Genomic DNA, 22,562 nt, shown 5'->3' on the forward strand with positions numbered 1-22,562 from the left:
TTTCGATCAGCTATGAAAACAACTTTATATTTTATTCCAGTGTAAAAACACGTCGGAAAAACTAAATAGACAAACAAAATAAATATTTTCTCTTTCTAGCATTATGATATGATAGAATATTCAAAACGAAATCTCTGTTTTAACTACAGTTGTGATAGGTGATCGAAAGCTTTTGACCGGTAGTGTATAATAGCATAGTAAAGCGTTGTACCTGTCAATTTCCTTCTATTCTTTTCCTTAATTCTTTTTCTTCTTTCCAAATCACTTTCTTTCCCCTTAATTTCTTGTTCATTTAATTGTTTATTTTCTTGCCTTTCATCTTTACTACTTCTTACCTCCTTACTCACGTTCTTCCTTTGGTTCCCTACCCTTTCATTTGTTTTTTTTTTTCTTTCTCTTTTTTAATTTGTCTTTATCTCTTCTATGCTTCGTAATCCTTTCCAAATTTATTTGGTAGTTTTCTTTCATTCTATCTATATACCTTTCCCCACCCATTCTTCTTTACCTTCCTTTTCCCTTCTTCTTTTCTCTTTTATCTTCCATTCGTTCTTTCTATATGATTTGCGTCGTAAGTACATCGACCGGCTCTTCACAAAACCCACGCAGCTGCCGACACTCGGCGCCTGGGAGCGCTCCATTATTTGCTAAAGGAATCGAGAGACTCTCCCTTAAAAGTCGTGTCGGCGACCTGCATTGAAATGCAAAGCCCACATTCAGGTTCGAAATTCTGGTCGCGAACTGCGGCCCCCGCCTCGCGCTGCTTGAGTAGCTTTTAACTTCGTTTCTCTGCCCGTCGAGGGGCGGAGGGATATAGACCACAACAGCGAGTATCATTGCACCGAGACGGCTAGTACGTAACCCGACTTGCCGTCCTCCAAGGCATCGCACTTATGTTGTGCGATCCTTCTACAGTCGATGTATTACTCAACCAACAAGCGAGTGCCCATATCGGAAATGTACAAGCCATTGCATCACAGTTGTACAGGGACGTCATTTTATTTTTACTAACATTTCTAATATTAACCTGGCTATACCTTTGGATCAACGGTTGCTATCCCTTTCCACGACTGGAGTTAGACTGGCGTAATATACAAACAAATCACTTTACTATGTATAGGAGGGAAGAAAAGTAGTTCATCCATTTACGTAAACTAGGAAATATGGCGATTTTGAATTTGATAATTTTCATGAGGTTTTTGTTTAATCAAAATACAGTACAGTATTAACAATGAGTGTTTTTACTCACGAACTGAGATGTCCACGCGGACGTATTCATTATGCAGTGTATATTATACTTTCTATATCACATTAGCGTACAATATAGAGAATGAAGTTAAATTGAAAAATAATCAAGTAAGGATATTTAAACACATTTTTGAAAATGGTGACCGTTTATTTCGATACAGGCTTCAGTTCTAATGTGCATATTATCGCACTATAGACTATTGCACCTAATTCAAATTACCAGTTTCGTCCTTCGTACCATTAACTCATGTTGAAATAATTCTGTACCTACTCTATAAAAGAGTACATTACGTACTGTAAATTCAATCTTCACTTCTGCCCGATCCGAAATCTACTGTCCGTCCAAGTGGTTATGTCGCAGGGTCGTAGAAAGGGGGAAAATCATGTGACAGTTAATTACTTAACGAGGCCCTTTTATTTAAGTTATTTTAAACAGTTGTATAATATTACGTAGACGTCCAATTCTTAACAGATATTAATGTTTTCAGAAAAGAGCCAAGACAGCCCAGCCACTAGCATTTACAAAGAGGCGAATAGAAGCGGGTGGGGGGAACCGGGATGCGACGTAGGCAAATGGACGACAGTACCTGTGCGAAAATGATTTAATATTGAAAGCTCTTTCGTCACTGGAAAACGCGAAGATATTTTTAGAACGTACTGTTTACTGTGACCGTAAGACTACTATGACTGTATACGCGGCCTTGCTTCTGTGTGGAGGACGGTTGAACTTCATTAGTAGAAGGAGTGGGAGTGAAGTACATTCAAAAACTCAGGTACAATAAAAATTGAAGTAAAAATAAAATGATGTCCCTGTATATATTTATGTATTTATTTACACTGCAAGTGGGCAAGCACCCGGTGGCAGTGGTATACACAATATAAACAATACACAATAAAATCACAATAAACAATACAATTATACAATATACAATACAATTATAAAATACACAATACAATTATACAATACTTAATACAGTTATATACACAATACAATAATAATACACAATACAATTTTGCACAATAATTACAATTAATATTAATACATAAAATAATCTAATTAATAGGTGAACCTAATTTTACAATACAACCTACATATGTATAGGCCCTACATAAATTTCACATTGGTACTGATAATAATCTTTCACTTTACTCTCATCTCACTCACTGTAGTGGCACTATGACGCATTTCACTGACACTTTAGAACACATTTCACTGACACTCTAACACATTTCACTGACAATGTAGAACACATTTCATGCTGCATGATGGCAATAGAGGAGCTCTTTAATGTTTCAATATCTATTATCTGTCACTATCTTCAAAAAGAGCCGTCATGCAGCTTTGCCAGTATTTAGTAAATCTGTTTGGAATTAGTAAATGTAGATCACCTCTACGGGATGTATACATCTCAATAAGAAGATAATTAATTAAAAGGACAATTGAATTGATGCTCGCAAAAACGGACTGACAAGCATTTAGTAATAACAGAGAAAAATTCACTTTTAGATTGACTATTACACTTTTACTACGTCATACTACTTTTGACCAATAAAACGGTACGAAAGGACGTCTTTCAACCAATCATGGCTGCTTATCGCACAATTTTATCGCGTCCCTAGCATTTTTGTTTAATTTTGTCGCTTCCCTAGCATTTGTTTGTTTTTATCACTACCCTAGAATTTGTTTCTTTGTTTGCCAACATTTCAAACTGCACTGGTCTGGACGTCAAAACACAGAAAATTACAAACCATTCCAGTCGATGCACAGCAGTTTCAAATATGACTCGCACTGGTATTCAAGAACAAGAATTAATAAAGATCACTGGTCATAGCTATGCATCTTCCCTGAAACCCTATTTACAAATAAATGAAGAGCACCATTCGGAAATCCTGAATAAGTTGAGGAATAAACCATGTACAGTACATCAACGAGTTCCACTTCTTCTACGCACACGTCCAATATGACATCAACTGAACCACCAACCACTAAAACATTAAAATTAAAAAATTGTACTTTAAATAATTTTATTGTTCCTTTGAAAATTATTCATGTTTATTTTCTATTTCATTGTCCTTAATTAAAACTTTTCTTGTTTATTTCATCATTCCGAATTAAAACTTTTCTAACACTTGTTTATATTATTTAGGTTATGTTATAGCTTCTGCTATATGATATTATGGATAGTTACGTATCAGAGATTGTTTAATATTAAGATTTACTGAAAATCATCTGTCAAGTGACGTTGATTACTGGGATCCGGATAATTAAAGTGGAATGCAACTGTTTTAATACAAATGAAACTGAATCAACAAAGCCTTCTTGACTAGTAACCGTCCACAGAGTTTAATGAAGATTTCATAGTTGGCACAACTGTTAACAAGAAAACAGCTAATCATAATACACTACTGCCATCTAGCGTAATATTTGTAATGTTGAGATGGTACAATAATACAGTTGAAACCAGTTGTATTTTCGTAAGTCAATTAATATTTTATTGCATTGCAGTACTTTGTTTTCTTCTAATCTTTATATAGGACTTTCTTCTAATCGTGTAATAGTCAATTAAATCCCACTCGAGTTTTGATTTTCTCTAGATAAATCAAAATTTTTAATGAGATTACTGTTGATAAAATGAAGAAGATATTATTTTCTTTGCATTAATAAAGGTGTTACTTCTTTTGCATTACTATTTTTGTTTTTACACGAAATCAAAAAAGTCAGTCTTCCTCCATTATTATCAAATTATGGTTAGCCCTTTTTTTGTGAGCATCCATTCAATTTCATTTACATTACTGATAGTCGAGTCGACACTATACAGTAGGCCTACTTGCCTCTAGACCAACCTGATAACAATTATGGAATTATAAAAATTGGAAATTTATCCTTTAAAGAGGTGGAAAAATTCAAATGTCTTGGAGCAACAGTAACAAATATAAATGACGCTCGGGAGGAAATTAAACGCAGAATAAATATGGGAAATGTATTTTATTATTCGGTTGAGAAACTTTTATCATCTAGTCTGCTCTCAAAAAAACCTGTAAGTTGGAATTTATAAAACAGTTTTTTTTACCGGTTGTTATATATATGGTTGTGAATCTTCCACTCACTTTGAGAGAGGAACACAGGTTAAGGATGTTTGAGAATAAAGTGCTTAGGAAAATATTTGGGACTAAGAGGGATGAAGTTACAGGAGACATAATTAGAAACATTAAGTTCAGACGTTTGAGATGGGCAGGGCATATAGCATGTATGGAAGAATCCAGAAATACATATAGAATGTTAGTTGGTAGGCCGGAGGAAAAAATCCCTTTGGGGAAGCCGAGACGTAGATGGGAAGATAATATTAAAATGGATATGAAGGAGGTGTGACATGATTGTATACTCTATTTTATTTCAAGGAGTGCAGTTCGGTGGCTTCTTCGAACACCCACTTACAGATTTATGACTTCCTACACAAACACCTCTGACAATTCCATCCTGTCCCCTCGTCCCAACATTGCACAGTTGCCACAATCCTGGTGACCCTCGAAATGAGACTGAAGGGATTCTTGGAATTCGGAAAAGATGCGGCAACTCTGCCTCCACGTGGATTTGCGGAAGCCTGTCAATTCTTCTGAGCGAGGGTTGTGATTGGTTACTGAAGGAGAAGACAAGATTTCCGTCACAGTAAGGAAGACATTTATTTATGACAACCAATTAGTAGTGGGCAGTAGAAGGTCTGTCGGCAAAGTCCTTTCTGTGAAACTCCACTCCATGAAAAAAAATAGGGTATAGAGACTGGAGTAATCTTGTTCAGGATAGGAACCGATGGCGGGCTTATGTGAGGGCAGCAATGAACCTCCGGGTTCCTTAACCCTTTCTAACCCAAATTAAATTTACAAGCAATCCATGTTGAAACAAATAGCTGTATTAGGACCAATTCAGTGACCAAGTTACGGGAGTGGCAACATTTGAAACAAAATTATATTGATGAAAATGTATTGAAATAAAAGTTATCCAGCAAAATTTACCTTCATATGTAACACACAAGTATATAAATGCTATAAAGTTAATTATTGCCATATGATATCTATAGGTAAGAAAGGGTTAAAAGCCATAAGTAAGTGGCACTAACTGTAGCTCAGCCAGCTATCGATTCTGAGTGAAACAGATAAAATTATTCAACTCTGGGCAATTACTGTAAGATTTATGGCGGCTAAACAGACTGTGAAGCAGATGTCCTACCAATACGTCGGTTCCTGCAGCTATTGCTATAGCGCAGCTTCTCCATCAACACGTGATCCGCCCAGGGTCAATGAAATGCTTTTGTAACTGTAATGGGCGTTCAAAAATGAATTCCAATTGGTACAATGTAGAACTAATTAAAAGAGTGCTACAGAATGGCAGGGTCGATTGCAAGAGAAAACAGAAGACAGATGTGATCATTTGAGTGTGTACACAGTTGCACCCGCTTAGATTAGATAGAGTCTCTTTATTTTTATTGGCACATCTGTGTTAGCACAGTGTCGATTACTACTCGAGGTCAGTCGGTTTAACGCTTCACTAAACGATTCCGAGAGTCACGCTAACAGGAAAAAGGAAATAAAGCTTAGGAAGTAAAAGTTCAAAGAGAATTTAAACATATTGTTATTGTTCAGTCAACTGTCCGAAGACGGGTTTGAACCTCATGAGTTAGTTAAGCCTGGAGATAATGGGGTAGGGCAGTGGTGTTACGAAATCAGCACGGCAACTTATGATTTTGAAGTTGCTGGATATGCCGCTTCCTCCTCTGTAAAAAAAAAAAAAAAAAAAAAAAAAAAAACTGTATACAGAGTGGAAGTGAAGTAGCCTTGCAGATTTTCAGAGCAAATATCTCATGTTGTATGTAACAAAAAAGATATAAAATCATATTGGTGGAAAGTTAATAGTATTTTAAGATAAAAATGTTTCTTTTCTCAATTGTTTAACAACCTCTTATTCAATAATTATTAGAGGTTAAAAATTCGCTCCGGCGCCGGGGATTCGAACCCGGATCCTTGGTTCTACGTACCAAGTATTTAAAAATAGGCTTAGGGACTTTACTAATAGAAAGTAGTATATTATACACACTATTTAAAGGGTGTAATTGATATTTGTTATTGAAGTATTGTATCAGTGAAGAAGTGTGTTGTGTCAGTGAAGTGTGTTGTGTAAGTGAAGTGTGTTTCTGTTAGTGAACCTTTATAGTTTATAGTGGCAGTGCAAAGTATTTGAACATTGAAATGTTTTTGAACTGTTAGTGAAATCAGGATAGAATCAGTGAAATGTGTCGTAGTTCCAGTGCAGTGAGTGAGTTGTCAGCGAAATGAGTGTAGTGCTGAAAGGTACTTGTGCAGGTATGAACATATCATACTCGTGGGTTTTAGTTCGAACTTAGGGTTAAGATATAAATTAGATTTACTTTAAATGTTATTTTAAGTGATCGTGTTTCATTTAATTTAGGATGCTCCCTATTATTATTATTATTATTATTATTATTATTATTATTATTATTATTATTATTATTATTATTATTATTATTATTATTGGTATTATTATTAATTTATTATTCATTGTATTTTTATTAATTGTGTTTATTATTGTCATTATTGAGTGTAATTAGTTACCACTGCCACCGGGTATATACCCATTTGCAGTGTGAATAAATACGTACTCGTACACATACATACATGCAACCACTGAGCTACGCCGAAGCTCAATTCACAGCACCGGATCGAATCCCTCTCCTCTAGTGTTTTTCCCTTTGTGACCTGACTCCTAGTTCGACATATATGTTGACATATATTAAGTCAACAGCCATTATACAAGGAGCGCACTCAACTGAGTGACTTGGTGGCCGGGATTCCATAGTAATATGCACTGTTGGGCGAAGAATCTATGTAAAGGTTAATTTTTGGTCCTACAGAATATGTATGTCAACATATATATGTCGAACTTGAAGTCGGGCCACAAAGGGAAAAACACTAGAGGAGAGGGATTCGATCCGATGCTGTGGATTGAACTTCGGAGTAGTTCAGTGGTTAGAGCACTTGGTACGTAGAACCAAGGACCCGGGTTCGATTCCCGGCGCCGGAGCGAAGTTTTCTCCTCTAATAATCATTGTTACTATAACAGATATCTTCTGTAGGACCAAAAATCAATCTTTAAATAGAACCTCTTATTCGTTAACTATTGCAAGTAGGATCGCGATTTTCGTTCATATCGATAGGAAAACTAATAAAGAATAATTTTTCCCTCTGGTGTATTTGAATATTGTGGACTATTTTCGTGTAAATTTAATTTTTTAAAATCTCTAAATTGAAGAAAATGCAGTCTGCGATTTTTGTTGCAACACAATGACAGAGAACAGCTCATCAGCATTGCCAACTCTTGTTTGCAGAAGTACACTAAACGCTTAAAAAAACCCACTAAATAGAACATAAAACCACTATATTTATAGATGTATATTACATATTTAAAAATAATAATAATGGGCTATAAATAATTATTAAACACCAAAACTACAAAAGAAGAGTTTCTACATAATCATTATCGTGTTCTTCTTCTTCTACTTCTTCTACTTCTTCTTCAATTTGAGCCGTAGTTGTGGATGTTCAAGTACCTGCACTTTCTGGTTTGTATGTCTTCATTGTTCAAATTTTTTTAACAATGTGTGTGTTCAGGCAAGTCAAAATCATAGCAACATTTACCACGCAGTCTCAGTGCAGTCTTAACTGTCAAAATTGACCGTGATACCTTTGTCTCCATTGTATTTCTAATTTTTGTTTTAATTAAATTCATCTAGCTAAATAGCCTTTCTACTTCTGCACTTCACCAGGGAAGACAGAGCATAGAAAGTGCGAAGGCGGCTAATTCTTTGAATGGGTTCATATCTGAAGCATCTTTATACTGAGAACCTTCACACCAAAAACTACTGTTAAAACATGGTGTGGTGCCTCCATGTGTTATATATGATTCGGGGCTTCAACTTCATTACAGACGAGAGGAATGCTAACACAGGACAAAGTCGAATTTAGTTGTTTAAAGAAAAAACAAATTCCCACTGACCTGAGCGCGAAAAAACTAGAGATGGCAGTACGGAAATTTGGCAAACTTTTGCTAGCAAACCACAGACAACTTCTACAGTCGCCATGACAGCCATCGATCCTTCCAGCAGTTTTGTTTCTATTTCGCTGCAGCGTGACGTCATTGTTGTTGAGATTCGGAATACGCTGTTACCGAGTTCGTTGACCTCTTACATCTGTATCACGAGAAGAGTGTGTTAGCGGCAATGTTGTCGGACTGCTGAAACTTCTAACTTAATTTTTTAATTAATCGTGCATTTAATCACAAAACGTAATATAGGTTTTCCATTCATTTAAGTGTACCCCATCGTCCCTTTCAATCCGTAGGGTTATTTCATTTGCAGTCTGTGTAACTGTACGTATACTCAGCGTTCAGACAGGGATTAAATAAGGGATTGTAGTTGCAGGGGAAATCACAGTCATACAAATGAGGCAATTTATAAGTGTTGAGATAAGTCATTTGCAATAATGATTAGCAGAAGTAAATAAATTGTAATTAAGTTATGTAACAACTTGTTTTAACAGACAAAGGAATAAGGCACAAACATTATTTGAAATTTGAAATAATTGTGATATATAATTATGGTTTTATGATTATTTATTTATAAATTAACAGAATTATGTTTTGATACTATAAAGATTTTCTCCTTGTTTTCGGTTCCCTGAGTAGGAACTCTCGCAAGCTTTTGAATGATGCATGTTTAACGACGCTGTTGTGCTGAATAAATTGTGGGGCGCCCCTGCGGCGACGTATTATGTTCGCCCTGCTACCCGCGTTGCTCCGAATGGATCTGGTCTTTATGCAGGAAATTAATATTCATCAGACGGAGCATCACAGGTGCGGCGATACTTCGATTTACAAGATTAAGACGAGTCGCAGTTGTCATTACGTCACAATATCGCTTCTTCCAGCCGGTGATCAATTATCAGATGGAATGGAATTTCAGTCCATTGTCTCTGAGGGAACGGCGGAGCAAAATGCAGCCGGCGTCGAATCAGGCATTCAAGATTTTGCAGGGTTTCATCATGCTTTTCACATTAAAAAATCTTTAGCGATAATACCATTCATTTTCATTTATCCATTTTGTCCAAAGATATGAGGTGGTGAATGGAGAAAGGAGTATGCCAGTGCCTGGATATCAAACATCGCAGGAGAATGGCTGAAACACTTTCTAAACACCACTAGATAGGCCTTGGCTCTGAGAAGGGTCGAATTGTGACGGATTTATGAAGGGATATATAAAATGGGAGTACCATGAGAAATCCTTCCCGATAATTTATTTACGGTCTTACTAATAAAACCTTAATACACAGACGTTTAACTGTCTTATATTTATACAGGGACATCATTTTATTTTTACTAACATAATTATTTAATATTAACCTGGCTATACCGTTGGATCAACGCCGTTTGCTACCCCCTTCCACGACTGGAGTTCAATGATACTGGCGTAATATACAAACAAATCACTTTACTACGTATAGGAAAGAAGGAAAGTAGTTCATCCATTTAGGTAAATTAGGAAATATTGCAATTTTGAGTTTGATCATTTTTATTAGGTTTTTGTTTAATCAAAATACAGTACAGTATTAACAATGAGTGTTTTACTCACGAACTGAGCTGTCCATGTGGGCGTATTCATTATGCAGTGTATATTATACTGTCTACAGCACATTAGCGTACAATATAGAGAATGAAGTTAAATTGAAAAGTAATTATAATATGGATATTTAAACACATTTTTGAAAATGGTGGCCGTTCATTTCGGTTAAGACTTCAGTTCTAATGTGCATATTAACACACTATAGACTATTGTACCTAATTCCAATTACCAGTTTCGTTCTTCGTACTAGTAACTCATGTTGAAATAATTCTGTACCTACTCTATAAAAGAGTACCTTACATACTGTAAATTCAGTCTTCACTTCTGCCCGATCCGAAAAGATAAAATTACTCAGACATACTATCTACTGTCCGTCCAAGTGGTTATGTCGTAGGGTCGTAGAAAGGGGGGGGGGGAATCACGTGACAGTTAATTACTTAACGAGGTCCTTTTATTTAAGTTATTCTAAAGAGTTGTATAATATTACGCAGACGTCCAATTCCTAACACAAATTAATGTTCTCAGAAAAGAGCTAAGACAGCCCAGTCACTAGCAGGTGAATAAAAGCTGGTGGGGAAAACCGGGATACGACGTAGGCAAATGGACGACAGTACCTGTCCGAAAATGATTCAATATTGAAAGCTCTTTCGTTACTGGAAAACGCGAACATATTTTTGGAACGTACTGTTTACTATGACCGTAAGGCTACTATGACTGTATATGCGGTCTTGGATCTGTGTGGTGGACGGTTGAACTTCATTAGTAGAAGGGGTGGGAGTGAAGTACATTCAAAAACTCAGGTACAATAAAAATTGAAGTAAAAACAAATGATGTCCCTGTACAATGAGTAGCTCGTTTATAAGTCGTGTGTAAATTCCTTACTAATAATCGCTACATACGTCGTGTTACTGTTACACAGCTACGTCATAGATTCGTCATTATTTCATTACGAAAGGTAATAGAATATCTGAGATTCTCTACTGCATCCGGTAGAGCGCTCTAGTGTGCCGTCTTAAATATCGATAATACAACTGGCTCTGATCGATTACCACACTATATTTTGGTCAAAGAGTACAACCTACAGCAATATTACTCAAATTATTCTATGCTCTTTGGTTTGTTCTTCTGTGGTTGCAAGGCAGCCATCATTATAAAATGACAGTCGATATGAACAGCTGTTAGAGGGGCGGCCATTTTTTCTCTATACACAGTGCTTAAACAAGGGGTTTTGTGTATATAACTATTGAAAAAGCGATTCCCATGTATAGTTACAGGCTCTTTATACATCCATCGCTTATGCATGGTTTATTAGTAACGTTTTCTGTCTCAACTCTGCATAAGTTTCATATAAAAACTATACAAGGTTTATTAGCAAGACGTATATTGTTTTATTTTTTAATTGTATTTTAAAGTTTCTCAATCATATGATTTATCTTTTTTTTTTTTTTTTTTTGCAAATTATTATTTGCTAATACATCTTACAGAAGAAAATTTATGAACGTTTTCGCCTATACGGCATAATTAGATATTCAAAATGTTACAACGAAATCTAAACGTAAGTCCTATAAGTTATTCAACAGTAATAAGCATAACAATGATTTAAATAATTGATCATGAGTTACATGTAATAAAATCTGATATTGCTGTGAGAAATGCTCAATTTAAAACTGGCATAACTAGAAAGTTACAGTTACATGAGTAAAATTACGCGAGAAGTTATGGATCGATAATGGCTAAATCTACGCCGGCCACGCAAGCATGTGTGATACGCGTGCTCTCGACCGGGAGCCGAACCGAACGCTTTATAGTTCTTCAGTATACTTATAACACGGTTCTTCAGTGAATAATTTTACTTCTCTATAACCCGATGTATTTTCACAATGAATTAAATGTTATTTCTTCACCAAATCCTTAACTGCTTCCTGTACACCACACGAGGATTAACAAAATGAGTTCTACAGTATTAAGCATGTAGGCCTAAATAAGCTTTTTCATGGGTGAGCAACTCGTGCTCTCGAAGTGTCAACACAATCTCAGTGTAGGTAGAACGGACTCTGTACTAGCTGTACTGTATGTGTGCGGTTCTTTCAAGACAAGTTCGATCGCGTCTGCAATAAGTGGCGGCTCGTTTTAAGTGAAAAACAATATAATTCTCAGATCATTTCCCTTTAGTTACGAGTAAAAAGAGAATTTTTTTTATTAAGAAGAGAGGTAAAGCTTTTATTCTATTAGGCTACATTTCCTTACGCATGACATTTTATGTTACAAATAAACAGTGAAGGTTTTAGTAAAGAAATACTGTCTGTGTCTGCTTTAGAATAGCTAAAGGTAAAAATGAGATATCAACAAGGTGAGACTGATATCAAATATCATTAGCACATTGTGCGTGCGAGTTACAGAATTGCACGACATATAATCGACTAGCTAAGATCATTTAGGCCTATGAATAAATTTGAAATGTGGCAGCATCATGTATAACATGGACAACTTCACTTTCTTTGAATATACACTATCTTGAAGAGTGATAAGAAAATCTTCTTATCAAATATAAGATCCTATTTCAAGACCTACAGCAGAATTCACTGCTAAGTTTGGAGAAACAGTGAAAATTGACAAGGAATCGAAATTTTTCTGAAATCTTTTTGCTTACGCCGATAGAAAATCCTGAAAATTTATAGCTTGAATTAATAAATCTACAGAACAGAACGCCACTCAGATTCCAGCAAAATCAGGAATCGAACTGTTCGTAATGTTGCCTAAGTCAGAATTTCCAAATATACTCTTTGCTTCCATATATACTGTATGTGCTTGAGGAAGAGTTTAATACAAGAAAGAAGTGTAAACGCTCTCAAAGTAGAGAAAGAGCTCAGAAGTAAGCTTATTTCATCTGCCTGACACGTAAAAGTACTTCCTTGAATTGTTATTGTTTGCGAATACAGACTATTACCTTTCTGAGAACAGAGGAATACTCTTTAATGTATAAAGACTTGTAAATTCTATCGTTCTACGTTTCAAATAAGACATATAATAAGAAATATTAACAAATATGTAATAATAAATAAGTGTTGCAGCTATATTTGTTGTATCTTGAAAAGGTTGTATTCAGTTTGTGTTTCCAGTACTGAACTAATTTACAAAGCTAGGAAATAATATAATTTTGTTATGTGTTCAGGTATAGTCTGTCTAAAATTACTATAATTATTGTACCATGCGTCATTCTGAAATTCAAATCATGGAAGAGATATCACGATCATCTGCATGAGTCGCCAGAGCGCACCGTGGCTTTTGCAGCGAAACTACAGGGACATCAATTTATTTTTACTAACATTTTTAACACTAACCTGGCTATACTCGGAAACACTGTTACCCCCTTCCATTATAGGAGTTTGGAGTTGCTAGTGCAATATGTAAACAAATCATTTTACTAGCTATAGGAGGAGAGAAAAGTAGTGTATCCATTTATGTTACAGGGAAATATAGTATTACGATTTTCAGTTTGGTCATTACTTTACAGTATTTTATCAAAAAACAGTAGAATAGTAACATTTTCTTTTTCACAAACCCAAATCTTCAGGCGCGTATATACATTATGTAATGTCTACTTTATTCCTGAGAATTTTGTGAGCACTTCCGTAACAAACCCCAATTTCTACAGCTATCTTCTTGACCTACTTATTAGGACCTCGCTGCATCCTTTCTCTAGCATCTTCTACAGCATCTTCTGTCACCTTTGTTGCTTTCTGTATACTCTGTTGCTCTAAATTTATCTACCAGATTAATGACATTTCTACGAAAATATTCCTTAATGATATAATCAGGAAATTGTGAAGAAAAAAAAAAAAAGGAAAAACTGTTGTTCACATTCGGTTATATTGTAATTCTAGTTTCCATCATCGTCCTTCAAACCTACAAACAGCAAAAAAAAACTCTTGTTTAAATAATGCTGTTAAGTACCGTACCATATTATAGGGTACCGTACTTTCGGTAACTCTAATCTTCACTTGTGCTCAGTCCACACAAATAAATTCAGTTATGCTACACACCATACCTGTGTGAAAATAAACTTCAATAATATAAGCTCTTTCTTCTATAGAAAATGCAACATATTTCTGAAACACACTGCACTCTGTACTGTTTATTTCACTGCTAGCAACAGCGGTCGTAAGTTTTGTGACTGACGTTAGCAAGGACATTAGTGAAAGGGGTGGGAGTCAGGTACATTTAGAAACGTAGGTACAATAAAAATTGAAGTAAAAATAAAATGATGTCCCTGTACAAACAACTTGTAACTGCTGCGGCTGGCTCCGTCTGTCTTTCTCTCTTTCAAAGTTTTTTAGCACTTTGGGAGCACGAGTTGCCCATCCATGCAGCTTTTTTATTGTCTTTGACGCCGCAATACTCCGGCATCCAGATTAGTTAGGGTAAACCAGGCTATAAGGCTGGAAATCCTTAACAAATATACTTAAATTAGGTGCCCGTTTTGTAGTGACTTCCTCCTTCGTCGATGTCTCTGCTTCCCGTGGCATGCCAACTAGACATAATTTGTCCAGCACCAGAATGACTCGCAATGAGCGGAAACAGATTGTATCGACTTGCATAGTGTACACACTCCAATAACGCCCACTAATACTTCGCTTACTGGTATTTCCTTTTATGTTACCGCAGTACAATAAAACGATTCAGTATAAATTGCACTCAATTTGTCATTAAACGGCGGAATTCGTTTATAAATTGGACTTGACGTTTATGTACGGTAACTAGCCTATTAAAATAAGTGCTGGTATACCAATTTTGTCTTATCGTCACTTAATTTTGTTTGAAATTTCTCTTGAAGTGAGTAGTACTTAGTGAAGATGGGGAAATTTAGGCATGTTGTTGAAAGAGCCTTTGTACACGCAATAAAATGCAAAGAATATCACAAAAATTCGCGCTGGTTCGAGTCCTCATGGGGGAAGAAATTCTCTCATGAAATTTCGGACAGTGTATGGAACCGGTGCCCACCCAGCATCGTGATGCGCTTGGGAAGCTACAATAGGTAGCGAAATCCGGTTCCGAATACCAGCTATAACGGCTGGGGGGATCATCGTGCTAACCACACGATACCTTCATTCTGGTTGGATGATCGTCCACCTCTGCTTCGGCATGTAGGCATGAGGCCAGCAGCCGGCTGGTCGGTCTAGGCCCTTCACGGGCTGTAGCGCCATGGATTATTATATTATCACAAAAATTCACAATTTCTTATCATGAATTTTGTGCATTTCCGAAACAAATGTATTTCTTATGTTATTAGCAGAGTCCTGCGTTTGGATACTTTGAATACAAGTTAGGTGTACATCGATCACACTAGCTCCGTACGGAGAACAAGTTCACGCTTCAGTGAACCAAGCAGACTTCCCTCATGCACCAGTACTGTGTGTCTGTATCTGTTTATTCGTGTACCTGTGTGTGTAAGTCGGTGAAAAACAGGAATACCACTTGGATTTAATAACACAATAACGAAGTATATATTTAGAGGCAACTTATGTGCAGTAAAAGATAATTTTAATAGGGATAGACGAAACTTAAAAAAAATCTGGAACCAGCACCTTTATTTTCAGAAGCCACCACATTTCGTCCAGACATGCAATGATGAAACCATTCAATCTAAGATAAAGAGACATTTACTGAAATATATTAAACAATATTAAATATCCATGCAATGCAAACACACGTTCTCAGAGACGCTCTGAAGCTATGTAGGACAATATCTAGAGATGCGCAACAAATGTAACGATATTAATTTAAAAAGCACATTAAAATTTCTTCCTACAAATCCCTTTTGTTAACATTATAATTATATTAGTCGTAATGACAAGTGACAGATCTTGTCATATTGGGCATTGATGAATTCAGTATCTGGTCTCGAGAGAATTTTCTGAAACTTCCAGCCTTGACACAGTACCAGTTTATGTCATAGATCTTCAAGCCATTAATCCATTAACCAGGTTTGCTTTTTTCAGCTGAGGTTATCTGCACAAAAAACCGGGAAAGTATCAGACACTGTTGGAGTATTGTTTTGAAATGTACACAAGCGATGATTGTTCAATTCAAAGTATTCAGATGTGCTCACTGCACTTCTACGTTTTGTTTACAGCACTGTTTCATCAAAGAATTACCTGTGGCGTGTTGAAAAGCATCGGTAATTATTGTATCTTATTATTTCTAATTTTCCTTCAGTATATGGGAAAATTAGTAAAAAATACTTTTCTCTAAAATACTTCGTGACATGTTTATAGCCTTACTAGTGGCTTGTGCAGCAAATGCTGCAAACTAAGTTCATTAGACGTTCAAATAAACATTTTTCAGATTTATTTTCAATGAAGAATACCAGACATTCGGAAAGTTATTTGCTTCCATAACAATGAAAGATACTCTCTCTCGAGCCAATACTGAAGAGAACCACGCATATAAATATCTACACCACACCGCCATTAAATATATGAAAAAGACCCAACCCCACTTGATTAATAATTATAAAATATTTGATTTTTAATAATATTATTATTTTACGTAAGTTTTATAGCTTTCAGTAACATATACTATATATACTATACCCGCCACTCAGTAAAATATAGAAATCAAAATCTAATTTAAGTTATTCTCTACATCTACTTATATAACCCCAAAACGTTTCACTTTCATATCATCAATATAGGATTAATATGTGTAAGTTAATTAATGAAAAATAGTCACATCATGGCATTAACTACAATAATATTTCATTTCTAATGGTAATAATGTCATCAAACCATCTCAAGTTTTGTAGTTTTTAATATCCAATACACAGCTGTACCCAGAAAATTACACGCCACAGAATCGAACCTGTAAATTATTTTTAGTAAGTTAAGTTTTTAATAACCAATTTAATTTGAGCTCTAAATATGTCAGCATTCTTGCAGATCATGACCTTCGTGTAATATTGTTTACTGTAGTATGTGTTTTGTTTTATTCTGAAATGCAACACGGCCGACTTGATGCTCGCTTCGCTTCTCCTTTACAAAAAAGCGAAGGTAATATCAAGTCGGCCGTGAATGCTATTGGCTAGTTCTCAAAACTGACGACAGATGGATTTTGGAAAATAGGAAAATTATGTTCAAAAATTGACATTTCACTGAAAACTACTATTTTTCCGAAAAACTTTGAGTTCCAAGCTTCAAAATGAGGGGTCATTTATTAAAATCCGTCCAGCCGTTTTCCCGTAATTTCCATTACCAGTTCAAATTATATATATATATATATATATATATATATATATATATATATATATATAGATATTTCTTCAACCCCTTGGCATGGGCAGCTAATTTTATGGGAATGAATATGTCTTCAGTAGATCTTCAAACTGGAATAAGTTACATTCTTCACTGCAAATTGAATTTTCGGAAGGTCCCCTTGTAATTAGCTTTGGATGTCCTCAAGTTATCTATATTCCATACATACCTGTTGCGGGTTGCTTAGAGGCTTTCGGTAATCGAACGCAGGACTCTAGTTATCAGTTACATTCCTATTTATATTACATCACCACTCCTTACATTATACTTACAACTAAAAGTCATAAAAACAGTGCCCGCGTCTTAAGTTACAACTGTTTCACTGGGTATGAATTTAAAAGCGTTGCGAAAAGATGAATTTTATATATCTGGTTGCAGGCAGCAGGCTGTTGTTTCTTGACGACCTTTGATGATTTGTGGAAGAAGACAACTCAGCTGTTCTCTCGTTAAGGCACGTTAGGGCTGAAATTTTCAAATTCTATAATTTTGTACTAATTACCAAATTTTAACCACATACTACTACTGGCCACAGTTAATATTATGCTGAATTTCAATAATATAAATTCATTAGTTTTAGTAATTAAAGTTTCATTTTTTAATGGTTTCGTAAAAAAAAGTATCTTACGTTACTTTTTTAGTTTTACAAGCTGTAAACTTGCACAATAATAGCACATACGTATATAAATTAAAATAATTCAAAGTTTTATTATGTGTAAAATATAATTTTGCTTTTCTGATTTTTATACGAAGAAAATTTTTGTGGGAATGTTCAGTAATATATAAGTGGCATAAAAATGAATTTTAAGGAGGCCTCTTGTACACAGAACAATCCTGTAAGTTTCATGTGAATCAGATAAGAATTGTGTCGCAAGAGGCATTTTCTATACTATGGAAAATGTTGAACATTAGAAAGTGACGAAAACGAGATCAAAGTTGGGTACTAGCCATTTAAATGCTGCATGGCTGTCTTTTAAAAATGTCCGCTAGAGGCTTTAAACATGGCAGATTGGCAAAATGATGGCATTTTAAAGGGGAAAAATTAAAATATTTTTAGACGTAAAATAAAGAAATCGATCAAAAATCGTGAAATTTGAGATTTACCTACCCGTAAGTGTTCACATACTTACAGTTATTATATTTTGTACTATGTTACACAATACACACAATTTGCTGTGTGCTGTGGAAATCTTTGTTACAGGGTATGTTTCTACATAAGCTGAATTAATAATATCCTTGTGAATATAAAACAAAGTCTGTCCAGTAATTTAAAAGATATTGCTGTACGCAGACAAACATTATAGTTTAAACGCTTATTTCACTGAAAATCTCGAAATCGATTTTAGCATTATCACACAGTATCATCTTTTAAACTTCCTATATACTGACAGTGAGAAAATAAAAACTAACAATACAGAACTTCATTGCCTTAAAATAAATGACACAATATATTTATTCTTTGTACACCTATCAAGCATTGTTGACAAGCGAGGTACATCTTCAGTAATTTTACCTCTTTTATATGTGAATTCTCTTGGGATATCATTTTTCTTGTTAAATTCCCTGGGGATGTAATTAATAATAATAAAACATGGTTGAAGTGACAGACATCTCCTTGTCGTAGTGGGCTCTGGAAACAAAAGATCTCGACTTGAATACGCTGTGGAGTTGTATGATATTCTGGAATGTATTTTACAGAAATGTAAGACTTGATAGAGTGAAGTAAAAGAGGAGCATTCGGCATATAGTATCTCTTGTCATAAACTTTAAAGTTCAGTTAAGATCGAGTAGTTCCTCTCTTATTTTACTAAACATCTTTATTTTTCGTCATAATAGTATAATGTGAACATGGTATAATGCTGCAAAAATATTTTTCAAGATATTCGCGGAAATATTGTGTTTTCAGCATCCCCGATACCAAAATTACTTTTCGACATTCTAACTAGCTATAGTTATTTATCTTAAACTACTGGTAGAATTTTCATTCGTATTTTTTCTGTGCGACTAAATTCAGCTGGAAATTATACAGAGTAGAAGTGAAACAGCCTTGCATATTTTCAGAGCGAATAGGAATATCGATATCGATAGGAAATCTAATAAAAAATAATTTATCTCTCTATCGTATTTCATTAGCATGAACGGTTTTCATGTACATTTAATTTTAAAAGCCTCTAATTTCAAGCCACTGCACGATGCGAGGAGGTTGCAACAACGTCGAGGCAGAAAGCAGCTCACCTACGGAGACACACCGAGTTCGTTGACCTCTTACATCTGTATCACGAGTAGAGTGTGTTAGCGACGATGTTGCCGGACTGCTGAAACTTCCAACTTAATTTTCTAATTAACCGTGCATTTAATCACAAAACGTAATACAGGTTTTCTATTCATTTAAGTGTATATGTTAGGAGAAAATTCACAAACGATTAGGGAAAACACGGGAATTTTACTGGAAGTAAGTAAAGAGATAGGTTTGGAAGTAAATCCTGAAAAGACAAAGTATATGATTATGTCTCGTAACGAGAATATTGTACGAAATGGGAATAAAAAAATTGTAAATTTATCTTTTGAAGAGGTGGAGAAGTTCAAATATCTGGGAGCACAGTAACAAATATAAATGAAACTCGGGAGGAAATTAAACACAGAATAAATATGGGAAATGCCTGTTATTATTCTGTTCAGAAACTTTTATCATCCAGTCTGCTGTCGAAAAATGTGAAAGTTAGAATTTATAAAACAGTTATATTACCGGCTGTTCTGTATGGTTGTAAAACTTGGACTCTCACTTTGAGAGAGGGACAGAGATTAAGGGTGTTTGAGAATAAGGTCCTTAGGAAAATATTTGGAGCTAAGAGGGATGAAGTTACAGGAGAATGGAGAAAGTTACACAACGCAGAACTGCACGCATTGTATTCTTCACCTGACATAATTAGGAACACTAAATCCAGACGTTTGAGATGGGCAGGGCATGTAGCACGTAAGGGCGAATCCAGAAATGCATATAGAGTGGTAGTTTGGAGGCCGGAGGGGAAAAGACCTTTGGGGAGGCCGAGACGTAGATGGGAAGATAATATTAAAATGGATTTGAGGGAGGTGGGATATGATGATAGAGAATGGATTAATCTTGCTCGGGATAGGGACCAATGGCGTGCTTATGTGAGGGCGGCAATGAACCTTCGGGTTCCTTAAAAGCCAATAAGCAAGTAAGTATTCATTTAAGTGTACTCTATCGTCCCTTTGCAAGGTTATTTCACTTCCACTCTGTATATACACATAGTTGTTATTGGTTTGGTTTACCGATCTCTACGGCATGTGAACCGGCAGGCGTTAATCTACCGTCTGCCACTCACTCCGCTCCCCGATTGTCTATCACGTAGGACGCGCAATTGCGAGATTATTGTGAGTGCAATTTCACCGGAGATACCGCATAGAATTGCTCGATATATGATTCTAAAAGAAAGAGTGTCGGTGTGCAATTCATATTATAAGTATGAATTGGTTCCCTGGTATGTACGACATCACTGCGAAATAAAAAGTGGTGACATCAGCGTTCTTCCCGACATCTGAGAACCTCTTAGAGAAACTATGAAAAGTTGATACAATGAATATTGTATAGCATGTAAACAAGTAATTACAAAGTTTAAAGAGGTTAGTGCTGTGCCTGTAAAGCGCCCTCTGCACACAATGCCAGCAGACATATCCAGAATTTTAAGGATATGTCACGTCGGAATATGAGCTCAAGACTTTCAATTTGAGCGCCGTCTGCTCATATGAGGCACTCAACATGTGAAATGCATGCCTATCCGCCGAGTATTGCTGCCAGCCAGACAACTGTGCGCCGACTCCGATGTAAAAGTTACATTTTTGCTTCACCCTGATGCTCGGAAGCACTCGCAAGATGGGAGGAGACTGGCATATTGCAGATACGAGCCCGTGGGAATTTGTGGCTATAGGAGAGACCGCAAAGAAGACTACTACTTCGAAGTTGAAAGCTTTGTCATAGCGGACATTAATTTTGCTGCTTTGCATTTCCTAAGTATCGTTATAAAGATTTTATTTTTTCTTCATCGTGAAGAGGAAAAAATATATCACATATTCATTATATATGTGGTCTCCCCTACCTCATTGAATATTACACGACTACTATGAAGTAGCCAATGTGTATTATCATCATTTAATTCGAGAACAATTCGTTTCGGCACCGGGAATCGAACCCGGAACCTCTCAGCTCTGCGCGCTGAGTGTTCTTTCCAACTGAGCTATGCCGGGACACGATCCACGAGCTGAGAGGTCCCGGGTTCGATTCCCGGTGCTACTACTTCATAGTAGTCGTGTAATATTCAGTGAGGTAGGCGAGACCTCATATATAATGAATATGTGATGTATTAACTGTTAGCAGTTGTCACAAACTGAGGTTGAATATGGCAATGAAGTCATTTAAATATGCGCTCCTGCATGTATGACTTACATTGTCTAAAGTGCAGGTAGTAAGGCCGTAAAACATTACGAGAGGAGTTCGGCCGGCACCGTGTATCGTGTCCCGGCATAGCTCAGTTGGAAAGAGCACTCAGCGCGCAGAGCTGAGAGGTCCCGGGTTCGATTCCCGGTGCCGGAACGAATTTTTCTCGAATTAAATGAGGAAAACATATAATTTTATTATCTACGTAAGCAAAATGTATAGTTTGGCAATGACGGCATTCATAATTACAAATTCAGAGAATATTAGGTAGAATCACGGAGGAGATATTGAGATTATGTTCCTTCCATAGGGGCTGGATATACCATTAGTCCTGTTTTGTCTTAACAGTGTTTGTGTCATTCTTAGCACATGACCAGGGAGTTCCGTTGCTTGTGAATATTTATAGTTTAAAATCTGAACAAACATTCAGCAGCTAAAACCCTCGGTGACTTATAAAGCATAATAATATAATACATAGACTATGTTTATTTTTCACCTTCAAAAGACATTCGTTTATATAGTTACGTTATTACTAATAAAAACTCTTATAAAGACGTTTATGCTCGACCATGCCGAATTGTAGTAATTATACACCTGGTAGTTGCCCTTTAATGCACCTCATTAAAGTACACCTATTCATTATAATTCAGTTGTTCAGCCAATGAGAAATCACCGTTGTACCATTGTACAAGTATCGATTATTCTCGGATATGCAATCGAAAGACAATTAGCGAAAAGTCACGGAGGCTGGAAATCCAATACTGTCGCAGAAGGTTATGTTCTGTTACTATAATATAATTAGCGTTAATTGTAAATAATATTCAAATAAATTCAATTTGTCATCTCGTTTTTCAATTCTAAATCAAT

At 35.8% G+C, this 22,562-nt stretch overlaps 1 protein-coding gene and 1 non-coding gene across 2 annotated transcripts in view; both read left to right on the forward strand.

Moving 5' to 3' along the window:
* Window positions 1–22,562, forward strand: part of kek5 (kekkon 5) — a 1,258,756-nt gene that overhangs the window by 925,823 nt on the left and 310,371 nt on the right. The gene's annotated exons all lie outside the window — the stretch shown is intronic.
* Window positions 21,775–21,851, forward strand: TRNAC-GCA (transfer RNA cysteine (anticodon GCA)). Its single transcript has one exon. It is a non-coding gene; the product is annotated as a tRNA-Cys (tRNA).

This window comes from Periplaneta americana, chromosome 11 (assembly GCF_040183065.1).
Source record: "Periplaneta americana isolate PAMFEO1 chromosome 11, P.americana_PAMFEO1_priV1, whole genome shotgun sequence".
Classification (NCBI taxonomy): Eukaryota; Metazoa; Arthropoda; class Insecta; order Blattodea; family Blattidae; genus Periplaneta; species Periplaneta americana.